Below are 12446 nucleotides of genomic sequence, written 5' to 3'. Positions count from 1 at the left end.
CCCAGCAGAATGAGAGGTTATATTTGTTTTTTAACAGCGTTCACGTTAGATCTGGTTTAGCTTCTTCTCCCCTGACTACATAGGATCTGTTGGAATACAAGCTGATCTATTATTCATATAGCTCTGCCTCTGCCTTGAATCAAACCGCGATGAAACGCCAGGCTTGCAATCTGCATGTGTGCAAGAAAAGTATAAGAGCAGATTTAAAAGTTGTCTCTGTTCGAGTTCATCTAGATGAATCTCGCTTTTTGTGCATGGTCTTTTTTCTCAAGGACATCAGCCTATGACAGAGGAGAGGAAAAACATAAAATGGATGAGAGGAGGGAAGGATTTTGGTTTGCAACAAATGCTGCTCCCCTCCCTCTCTCCATCTCCTGACTCCCACACTGCTTTATGGCTCCAAGATGGAGCTTTGGCAGAGGCACACAGAGAGCCAGCAACATTTGTCTAGGTCTGTTTTTGTGTCGTGCTTAAATGCCCCCCCCCCACCCTCCTCTCACACAAATCTACGGGCTGCGGGACTGAGTGTGCAGTTTGTATACACTGTAAACATAAATGTTATCCTGATCTCGCCACCAGTTAATTTAAAAACATACAGGGAACACGACAAACACGTGCAAAAGCATGACCACAACATCAAACTAAACACCTATGATTATGAGAAGACAGTCATTTTAGGTATTTAGTATCTATTCCTCCATTGTTCTTTTATTTATGTTAACTACACGTGACACATGTTGGTATGTTGTTAATTTCAAATATTTCAGTGACAAAAAATGTTACAGAAATGCAGAAATGGGGGGAATCTAGTTTTGGAGAAATGTTTTATATTCACAGTTCCCATGGGTCCTTGAAATCATTGGAGATTTGTGAATTTGAGGGGGGGGGGGGGAGGCCTTGAAAGTTTTTGGGAATACACATAAACAGACATGGGTCACTTAAAGTGCTTGATTTTGTGCAAGAATTGAATGAAATCTTATCGCTCAACTTACCCAATATAGTGTTTTGCTGTGCTGTGTTAGAGAAAGCAAGACCACATAATGTCCTCATTGTAACATAGCACAAGTGAGCAGTTCTTATTCAAGGCTTCTGTAAAGCCTGCTAGGTCTCATTATGAAAATTGTCAGTGTTGTAACAGTAATTAACCTTGATCCGTGTCTCAAACTATGCTGTGTTGGGTCCTTGGGCCTGTAAAGTCCTTGAACAGTCCTTGAATTTTATGTTTAAGAAGATGTGGGAACCATCTATTATTACTAAGGCACTGTGGTGCTTTGAGCTAAATGCCATGATTTATCATCCCATGGCTAACAATGACAATGCCAACATGCTGATGCTAAGCAGGTAGGCCTATAATGTTTACCAAGTTCAAGTTTAGCATTGATTTAAGCATGCTAACATATTAATTAGCCCTAAACACCAAGTAGCCTACAGCTGAGGTTGATGGGAATGGCATTAGTTCTGTACAACATTTCCAAAGTGTGGACCGACTGACTGACCCATCCCTTGACCCATGATGTAGCATGGCCAAAGAATTAAAACACTACCAAAATCAAATAGTAGCCTATGAGGAAACAATAGAATGATGCCATCCTCCTCAATTCGTTGTAACCATCACAATCATAAAGAGTCATTTTATTTAAGTGTTTAAACTATGGCGGTCGGGGGACGCGGGGGAGACCGTAGCTTTGGTCTCCAGGGCCGGAGTCTCTGCTGTACTCTGCTCCTCTGCCTGCCTGCCTTCATTCACACAGCGCGCTCGCTACTCGCTCAGCTCGCTACACCTCTACACGTGCATGCGCGCACACTACACACTGCAGACGAGTTAGTTTAGCTCTGAGAATATCTAGTGAATGTACAGTGGACGTTTGTGCAGAAATAAATGCTGCAGCTCCTCCAGACCAACAGAGGTTTTCCGTGTCTTGTGAAGTGACGGGGCTCTGCAGCGAGAAACGTTATCGTCTCTGACCAGGTGCCGGTGTCTCCCTCCGGCCGCAGTCGGGAGGCTGAGGCAGGAAAAGCCAACACTAGGATCCGCAGTGATTCATGGAGAGACCTTCATCATGTCAGCTAACATTACTGCCAAGCAGGTGAAATATAGAGTGATATTGTGGTTTCAGCTGACGTGTGTCGCCTCACTGTTTTGATGGATGCTCGCTCACATTCACGTAGCGCGTGCACATGGGCGAGCGCGAGCAACAGGACGCTGACTTTCGTTGACTTAACGGCCACAGGTGTCGCTGTTACAACCAAATTCTGATTCTTACAAACAGTCCCTTTAAGGTACATTTTGAACAGATAATGATGCCCTGAATGAAGTACTCATGCAGCTCGGGAGGCTCAAGAATTGTATGAGAGAGGAGATGTAACTTTAACTTTCCATAACCGCCATGAGTCTGTGTAATAGAACATGCTTAAAATTTGATCATAAATGTATTTATAGAGATATTATATCTAGATAGATAGATGGATAGATAGTAACTTTATTAATCCCGAGGGAAATTCAAGTTTCCAGCATCACAGTTCCATAGTGCAAAACATGTTAGTAAAAAGGCACTAAAAAAGTTAGTAGTGCAAAGTACAAAGTACAAAAAAATATACCAGATATAGAAATACAGGTTGTGTCTTTCTAACCAAACAGCCTCAGTGGTGCTAACATAGCAGCTAGGTTAGCTCATGCTAGCGAGCTGTGGCCGTGCTCGGCTCGTGATTGGCTGCAGCGGGTATGTGGGCGGGACCTCGACACCGCGTCACCAGCGCCAACCATCACCACGACAACAGGTGCATGCTAGGTCTTTGCTTGGAATATGCAAACTGGTGAGTAACGTTACAACAGCAAACTCATTTATGGATGTAGATACAGTAGCTAACACTACAGTAACTTAAAAACTGCTCTCTTTTAGCTGAATGTGTGTGTTTGTGGGCTGTAATGTTAGCTGCTGTCGAGTTTATACCGTCTTTCTTTAGCTAACTTGGCTAACTAACTACATCTCTGTGTGGCTAACGTTAGCTTTCTGTTAGCATACCTTGACTTGCATACAGGGAATGAAATCAGCACCTGCCACCTGCCAGATAACAGGTAAGTGTTGGCTGTGGCAGGTTAAAATGTCAGGTCACCTGCCACCATGGCAGACAGGTTTTCCCTTATATTAAGAAATATTATTTTTAAAAAGCAATTATAAAGCCTAAATTAAATATATGGTAACACTTAATTTTACAGGTCCACACATTTCATTGTAATTAGGTGATAATTAGCTAGTAAGTTTTAAATTTCTTTGTAATTACTGCCAAATTACCCCAATATTTACCCATACATTTATTGAAAATTACTTTATTATAAACATTATTTAATAATTATATTCCATTATTTCCCAATAGCTGATAGTTTATTTAATACATTTCCAGGAAAAGAATACAAAGTTAATTGTTTTGCTTTATTTCCATGTCTGCTGGTGAATAGATAACAATTGGCAATTAAAAAAAACTCCCTGAATCATGACATTAGCTGCCAGGTTACATTTGTTTAGACAATCAGTCACACAATGGGGAGATTTGTGCCTGTTCAGAAGGGTCTTCTATTAGTTTTGATTTTCCACCTCCGATGAAGAGCAGCCTCTTCTCAAGCCTCAGGGCCCTATTTTAACAATTATATACTATTTTAGCATATAATTATTAAATAATGTTCATAATTTGCACTTAGGCCCTCACTGCATTAGACTTATATACTATATACTTAGACTATAAGCTGAGTTACCTTCATCACAATGCTCAAATGTTTTGCAGCTCCAAACAGATCTATTTATTTATTTTTTGCCTAAAATGGCTCTGTTGATAGTAAGGATTGCTGACCCCTGCACTACTTCATACATTGACATGTTAATGCACTTTATTTTGTAATTTAAAGATGTTAAAGGCAAATAACATTACTGTTACACAAGTCATTTTACTTGATTATAATATTCTGGTAGCCTACTCTTTACATCCTTGGAGTTCAGGAGATGAGAAGGCACTTTGTCCTCCTGTTTCCACTATATGGTTTCACTTTCAGTCCATTAGGTCGAGTGTTTGTTTCTCCTCCTCCTCACACTAACACACAGCATGCACACAAGATATACAGACGTAGGCAAAGTTGTTGGTAACGTTCCGTTAAAGAGAGAAAAACCCACAATGGTCACTGAAATAACTTGAAACTGACAAAAGTAATAATAAATAAAAATTCACTGAAAATTAACTAATGAAAATCAGATATTGTTTTTGAATTATGGTTCAGCAGAATCATTTAAAAAAACAAACTAATGAAACTGGCCTAGACAAAAATGATGGTAACATTAACTTAATATTTTGTTGCACAACCTTTTGAGGCAATCACTGCAATCAAGTGATTTCTGTAACTCTCAATGAGACTTCTGCACCTGTCGACAGGTATGTTGGCCCACTCCTCGCGAGCAAACTGCTCCAGCTGTCTCAGGTTTGAAGGGTGCCTTCTCCAGACAGCATGTTTCAGCTCCTTCCACAGATGTTCAATAGGATTTAGATCAGGGCTCATAGAAGGCCACATAGTCCAATGTTTTGTTCTTAGCCATTCTTGGGTGTTTTTAGCTGTGTTTTGGGTCATTATCCTGTTTGAGGACCCATGACCTGCAACTGAGACCAAGCTTTCTGACACTGGGCAGCACATTTCGCTCCAGAATGCCTTGATAGTCTTGAGATTTCATTGCACCCTGCACAGATTCAAGACACCCTGTGCCAGATGCAACAAAGCAGCCCCATAACATAACCGAGCCTCCTCCATGTTTCACATTAGGTACAGTGTTCTTTTCTTTGGATGCTTCATCTCTTCGTCTGTGAACATAGAGCTGATGTGACTTGCCAAAAAGCTCCAGTTTTGTCTCATCTGTCCAAAGGACATTCTCCCAGAAGCTTTGTGGCTTGTCAATATGCATTTTGGAAAATTCCAGTCTCGCTTTTTTATGATTTGGTGTCCTCCTCGGTTGTCTTCCATTAAGTCCACTTTGGCTCAAACAGTGACGGATGGTGCGATCTGACACTGATGTACCTTGACCTTGGAGTTCACCTCTAATCTCTTTGGAAGTTGTTCTGGGCTCTTTGGTTACCATTCGTATTATCCGTCTCTTCAATATGTCATCAATTTTCCTCTTGCGGCCACGTCCAGGGAGGTTGGCTACAGTCCCATGGACCTTAAACTTCTGAATAATATGTGCAGCTGTAGTCACAGGAACATCAAGCTGCTTGGAGATGGTCTTATAGCCTTTACCTTTAACATGAAGGTCTATAATGTTCTTTCTGATCTCCTGAGACAACTCTCTCCTTAGCTTTCTGTGGTCCATGTTCAGTGTGGTACACACCATGACACCAAACAGCACAGTGACTACTTTTCACCCTTTAAATAGGCAGACTGACTGATTACAAGTTTGAAGATACCTGTGATGCTAATTACAGGACACACCTTAGTTTAATATGTCCCTATGGTCACATTATTTTACATCTTTTCTAGGGCTACCATCATTTTTGTCTAGGCCAGTTTCATCAGTTTGTTTTTTAAAATGATTCTGTTGAACCACAATTCAAAAGCAACAGCTGATTTTCATTAGTTAATTTTCAGTAAATTTTTATTTATTATTACTTTTGTCAGTTTCAAGTTATTTCAGTGACCATTGTGGGTTTTTCTCTCTTTAACGGAACGTTACCAACAACTTTGCCTACGTCTGTAGGCGCAACAGAGTGTAGTGTGTGTGTGTGTGTGTGTGTGTGTGTGTGTGTGTGTGTGTGTGTGTGTGTGTGTGTGTGTGTGTGTATATACACATACATGAAGTTCTGTGTCACTCATTCCCACCAGCTGCTTATGGGCTTGTGATAAGCAGTTGTAATTGGAGATTTAAACTCCTGTCTCACTCTCAGATTTTCTGTCTCACAAATACACACACACGCTCACTCACTGACAAACTACCCCAAATCTCTCTCCTTCTCTCTCTCTCTCTCTCTCTCTCTCTCTCTCTCTCTCTCTCTCTCTCTCTCTCTCTCTCTCTCTCTCTCTATCTCTCTCTCTCTCTCTCTTTCACTGACTCATGCTCTCTCTCCCTTTTTAACTACTCCCCCCTCATTCAACCAAACTGGCACACTCCCCTCTCTCTCCCCTTTTCTCTGATGGGATGTCAGTGGAGGATTGTAGCCTATGGGTGTAGATGTAAGAGAGAGCTGGGAGTTGATTTCTTTCTCTATCTCTCTCTGAGTGTTTCAGATCTTTGCAGCTGAGACCTGATTGTCTCTGGATGTTATTTCCTAGCTGGAAAGAAAGCATCAAGAACTACGGGGGACATGTTACAATGAGGTACGGTGCCATTTGTGTCCTGTTTGTCCGTGAGTGTTGTTTAACTGTGTGTAAATGTGTGTGTGAGTTTCTCTGTTTACCATACACACAAGGCCTGATGGCACAATATTTGGCCATTGGCAATTTGTTCTCACTACACTTTTGGATGCTTTATTCTTTACATTTGTTCCATAGCTGAACAAACATCTCATAAAGAGTGAAATATGTGCCATTGCCTGCATCCATTGTGCTTTTATATTTTTCTAACGGGAAAGACCGTGTCTTATTCTTATATGGCCACCGTCTGTCTGTAGACTGGCCTTTTGTTTCTTTCTCTTTTTTTCCCTTCTTGCGTGCTGTTGTTTGCCCTGAGATGTTGCATGTATGCCGGCTGGCAGGCAGCACAGAAAAAGGAAAACAGGTTTGTTGGCTTGATCACTGCGCACACAAACACACGCTCCTCCGAAAAGCCTTTGGGGCACTGGGTGTCAGTTGGGATTCGTCCCAGATTCAGAGGACCTTGGGCGGCTTTCACCCAAACGCCGTGCGGTTGTGTGGTGTGTGCAGTGTCTGCCGGTGTGTCAGCAGTAAGAGAGAGTGAGACAGACGAGAGACAAAAAAAGCAGGAAAGGTAGAGACAGAAAAAGTAAAAGACAGACAGAAAAGAGCAGCGAGGAGACAGAGAGGAGAACCGTCTGTAAAGCTTTTTCTGCTTGGTGTGACAGAATGTCGCTGAGTAACAGAAAAGAACATAACTCTGCCTGTGTCACCCCACAAAACTCTGCTTTTGTTTCACAGGAGCTCACAGATGGGCTCATTCAGACGGCTGAGGGCTGTGTGTGTGTGTGTGTCTGTGTGTCTGAAAGAGAGAGAATGTGTGTGTTGGAAATTGTTGGCGTTAAACCTTTTGGATGATATGATGCAGAGCTGTAACTGTTAAACACTGTGTACAAACTCAATCACAACTGATGTACAAAGAGGACCAGCCCCCCTTTCAGCAAGATGTGTGTTTGTTTGTGTGTGTGTCCTGCACCCATCTGTCCTCCTGCTCAGCCAGATTGTGGGCCTCTGTGAATGGCAGCGTTGCATGGAGGTATCACTCTCTCTTTAAACTGAAAAGATTATCTCAGCCACATGGTCCCATAATGCCATTTTTCCAGCAGTTGCCGTCTGGCTTGTTGTTCTTCTTTCATATTTATCTTCTCCGGAAAGCGTGCTGCGATGGTCTTTGGGTGTAGCCGGCAAGAGGCGAATGTCTTGAAGCTGTAGTCTGTCGGTCTGTGTCAGGACGCAGCCCAGTCCCCTGTGCTGTGGTCAGCTGTTGAGCCACATGGTCTCGAGACTTAGTCACCACCCATCCCTGATAATTATGGGTTGATTTATGATCTAAAGAGGATGATGACGAAGACTAGGAGGACTGGAGGAGAAGGATGGGGAGAATAGGATAGCTGTGCAAAGAGGTTTTTTCTTTTTGATGGATCGGCTGCCGTCAAAGCTCCAGAGGTGTTCAAGGAATATACAGCCCCCTCCCACTGTTTCACTCATGTAAAGCAGGCCACCGGCTGTGTTGCAATGTTGAGGCCCCGTGGCTTTGGCAAGATTTAAATGACACCTTTTATGCATGATTAAGGAGGGGAATACTTAGAGGTCTGTGGGGAAGTCACAGCTGCATAAAATTTAGAGAGGAAAAACTAGAAATGACAGCTGCCACCTGTAAACCCGGAAAATTTCTGTCAATGTGGTGAAGAATTCCTGTTTGCCAACACCTCTAGACATGGGCCTGTTGGTCAGAAGCCTTTGTCTACATTTTTTTATGTCTAACCCTTGGTGTGTCCACCAGCTGATCTATTCTTAGATGGGACTGGCTGGTTACCACGCTTACTGGATTTCCTTTGTAGCTCCTCTGATGGACAGCCCCCCCTTCAGAAAGTGCATGCATACATAGACATACATGCACTGAGTAGATGGATGCATCTGACGTCAGAAGGCAGACAGCTGACTGGGCAGACAGAAGGGGGGGTAGGGTGGGATTAAGGGGGTTACCGTTCATCTGGGGAAGCCATAAATTAGTTTCACCCACAAATCTGATTAGTGCAAATTGTAATCCACACCAATGTGCTATCTATAATTGGCAAATTATGACTTGAGACAGATGTCTGTCATATATTAGTAGGAATGTGCAATATCTATAAGAGGCATGCAAATAAAAGCAAAGGGCATTATGTTTAAGACTGAATCAACTTTAATGTTAACTGACCTATGTCCTATAGGTTATTTTTTTTTTTATTACAGATTGTTATATATAATCAGTAAATCATAACATACTGTATAAAGGAGCCAGTACTCCACCGATTTAGCATTGCTCTCCTGTAACATTGTCGGACTCACAATGGACAGTTTACAAAAAAAAATCCATGCAGCAGAAATGGAGATATTGTCTTTTTAATTCCACACAATCTTCTTGTCAAAACCTGGCGCTTACATTACCCACACACGTTACAACTCGACCGCCGACTGTTCCGTCAGAGATTGTAGCCTTGAGCGGTCGGTTGTGGCTGAAGACTACAAGTGACATCACTTGAGGCAATTTATTAGATTTTGCGCAGCTCCCTCTGAAGGCAAAATAGGCTGTATACAACAATTTTTTCACAATAGTATTCCCCAAGGCCCGTAAACACCGAATTCCCCTTTAAGAAACTATGTTGAAAATGTTCATTTTAAATAATTAAATTAAAGCAAAATTGTCTCGAGTTAATCATCTGTTGATTGACTTGATATACTATTTGCTTTAAAGAGTTTTTTGACAGTTACAGTCAATTGATCATGTCCTATGCTGGAAATCAGAGCTTATTTAGATAAAGTCAAATTCCTGAAAATGTAATACATAGAAGTAAAATAAACAGATGGTGTAATGCATAACCTCTCTTATTGGCATTTTTCTTCTTCCTATATATCTCAGATGTCTGCATGAGTTGAATGCTCCTGAGATGAAGATGAAATCCCAGACTATTCTTATAAGTGAGGCCCCTGGGACCGGGCAGTTGGCAGCCTCAAACAGCAGCTAAAGCTGATGACAGGTGGTGGGAAGCACTGCTGGCAGCAGCAGCAGCAACATGTTATTTGGGCGTGGAACACTTCCAGCAGGCTAAGATTAAATCCAAACCTTTGGTCTGAGATTTTCCCTCATCTGATGAAACAATGTCATCAAAGCACAGAGCAGGCTGCATGGATCCAATACTAAACAGGTGCACTGGTTGACCAAAGCCTATATGATGTGGTAGTCTTTGTTAGAGGAGGGGGAGACTCTTCCCCATGTGACCCTTATATCTTTCTATAGAAGACTTCCTTACATTAAAGGCTTGCTGCCGCTGGCATGTGACTTGCGGCCTTACAGACTTTGTTTCCCTTCCAAGGCTATTATTGGACACCGTGTCAATAAGGGACATCAATGTCAGTATCAATGTCTGGGCTTGCCAGGACTAGCTTATGCTACATTACATGTATGGCTTCTCACCTATTTGTAATTCAGCTGGAATGGGAGAGTTGTATTTTATGTGAAAATTGAGGAAGAGCAACGAGTGCTGGAATTTGTGCTTATCAAGAGAGAAAAAGAGCACTTCATAGGTACAGGTACTTAAATGTTATGAAGGTAATTGTGTGTGTAGGAGTGGGAACTGAAATTACTCGATTGTGTGATATGGCAAGGATGGGGATGGGAAGATGGTAAAGGTCTCTCTCAGAAAGAGGTGGGAGGGAAGAGAGGAGGTCATGAAGCCACTTGTTCTCTCCCATCCCTTGACGGTGTGTGAGGGCAGGTGCATGAAATGTAACTGCTTTACTGCTCCCATCACTATCAAGCCTCTAACACACAGACACACATAGACCCTCCCCCTCGCACACAAACACTTGTCCACCTACCAGGTTCTCTTGCCTGCAGCTAGACAGTGTATATTAGAGGGCTGTGTATGAGCCCAGCTGCAGAGCCATGCAAATGATTTGAACAGAACTGGTTAAGCATTCCCTTTAAAAAATCCCAGCTTTGATCTATCCAAGAAGCCATGGGGGGAGTTTACGCTGAGATGAAAGATAACGTCTGGCTGTGATGTTCGCGTGCTTGATTTCAAACATGTCATCTCTCACATTCAGCCCTAATCAAATTAGGTCAATACGTAATGGGTTCTGATGCCCCCCCTCTTACAATGCTATGATACACTCCCTCCTACTATCATGCTAATCTCCCTGTCAAACTGTTGTCTACAACAGAGGGGATGAGAGCGTTGGAGGACGTGCGGATGAAAGAGTGAGGCAAGAAGTAGAGTGTGCGAGGCAAAAGACTAACACACAGCGTAGCTGGACTGATGATGGAGCGTAGTGATGGGAAAGGGAGAGGAATCAAGGTGAAGGGTAATGTGAGTGGTGAAGAGGAAGGGGCGATAAAGGACTGTCTGTCAGTCTTGCATTTGTCGTATTCTCTGCTCAGTTCTGTAAGTGCAGATAAGAGAGGGATCGTTTCTAGCAACATCTCAGACCCTACTGTGGAGGGAATTGCTTCGGCTTTGGATTACAGGTTCCCTTCTCAGGTGTTTGTGTATGTATGTGTGTGTGTGTGTGTGCGTCTGTGTGATTTGAACCACTAGTCTGGTAATTTCATGCCCCTGATGTGCCTCAATTCAGAGATTTGATACACACTATCACCCTTCTCTGAACCTCTCTTTCTGTGTTCTAACATAGTCTCCATCTTCCTCCTCTGTTCATCCTTCTTACATTTGCCAATTGACCCTATTCCAGAGTAGAGGGAGTTTAACTCAACACATAACGCACTTTAACACAGGGCTGATAAGTAGATATGTGCGAGAAAGTGCTGTTAAGTCAAGGTTAAGTCTGATATTCATAGTGAATGGGACCTGGCGTTGCAGCCCGGCTACAGCTAGAGCTTCATGAGAGGCCAGAGACTACCTAGTTCTTTAAATATGTGTCTATGAAACAAATTCAGGGTTCGTACCAGGGTAGTTCTTATAGATTAAGAAACATTACTGCCGTATTTTGAGTATTCGCAGTCAGAAACAGACTGAAGAGAGGAACATTTTGCTTGTAATTGTGTGGATGTCTAGTCTGGCCAATTATGTAACTCATTAAACTATCAATTCAGTAAATTAATTAAATTAGCCCATTCTGGTTGCGTGCATTCATCAGTGCTGAAGATAGTCTCGCCGGCACTGAGCAAGAACAGAAAAATGTGGGATCAAATTCCTGCCAAGAAAACATGAGGTGCATGCATTCAAATCCAAACTATTATTTGACATTAGTTCATGATGTCACAGAAAATCAGTCAACAGTTTAAGTAAACTGTCACTTACTACACATGGAAATAAGGCTGAGAAGCTGGTTGGGTAAAACCAGCGTTAATTGTGTGAGGAGCAACAGAGAGATTAAGAATGACGAGCGCGGGATCGATGCAGACAGATGGAAGGATTTTCCAGGAGGAAAGCACGAGAAGCTAATTAAAAAGCAGATGATGTGTGAAGAGATGTGACAGAGGGGAGATCCCTGTCTTTTCCATAGATACCCCTCTCTCTTTCTTTCTTTATTTGGGCTTCTTGATTTACTTGGTCATTTCGTGATTACTTCTATAACCTCTGTCCTTTGCCCACTCCAGACCATAGTCTCCTCATGGCTTGTCTGACAAGTGGATGTTTTGATGTTATGTGTCTTCTTGTTGCCGTTTTTGATCTGCCCCTCTTCACTTCGTCCATGTGGTTGAAAACCTTTCAGCATCTCTCAGTCCTGCAGGTGAAGATGAAAGTAGGTAGGAGGGGAGATGCAGAAGGGAGATTTGAAATATGAAAACAGCAGGATGGTGATTGGTAGGAGGGCAGGGTGAAATGGTTTAAGAAAGGCGGTGATGAACATCTGAAGCCTGTGGAGGCGGCGGCTTCAGACAGGGTGGTGGTGTGTGTTAAGTGTGTGTCTTTGTTTGATTTGTCCCACAGTGACCAGATTTTCCTCCCCCTTTTCCAAGGTCAACATGGGGATTATTAGCAGAGAGGCACCGTAGTAATTATGGTGGTGGTCATTAACTATTCATCACCTCACACTTCACTGTTGTGAGTGTTTGTGTTAA

At 42.5% G+C, this 12446-nt stretch overlaps 1 protein-coding gene across 1 annotated transcript in view; it reads left to right on the top strand.

Moving 5' to 3' along the window:
• The first annotated feature begins 2751 nt into the window (after nucleotides 1–2751).
• myo16 (myosin XVI) overlaps nucleotides 2752–12446 on the top strand; it is a 120301-nt gene continuing 110606 nt past the window's right edge. Inside the window, exons 1-2 of the mRNA XM_074659056.1 lie at nucleotides 2752–2814; nucleotides 6257–6346. The gene's annotated coding sequence lies outside the window, so the exon portion shown is untranslated. The remainder of the gene's footprint in view (nucleotides 2815–6256; nucleotides 6347–12446) is intronic.

Source organism: Sebastes fasciatus, chromosome 14 (genome assembly GCF_043250625.1).
Source record: "Sebastes fasciatus isolate fSebFas1 chromosome 14, fSebFas1.pri, whole genome shotgun sequence".
In the NCBI taxonomy this organism is placed as follows: domain Eukaryota; kingdom Metazoa; phylum Chordata; class Actinopteri; order Perciformes; family Sebastidae; genus Sebastes; species Sebastes fasciatus.
Note: the sequence above shows the minus strand (reverse complement) of the source record. Positions and strands in the feature narration are given on the sequence as shown.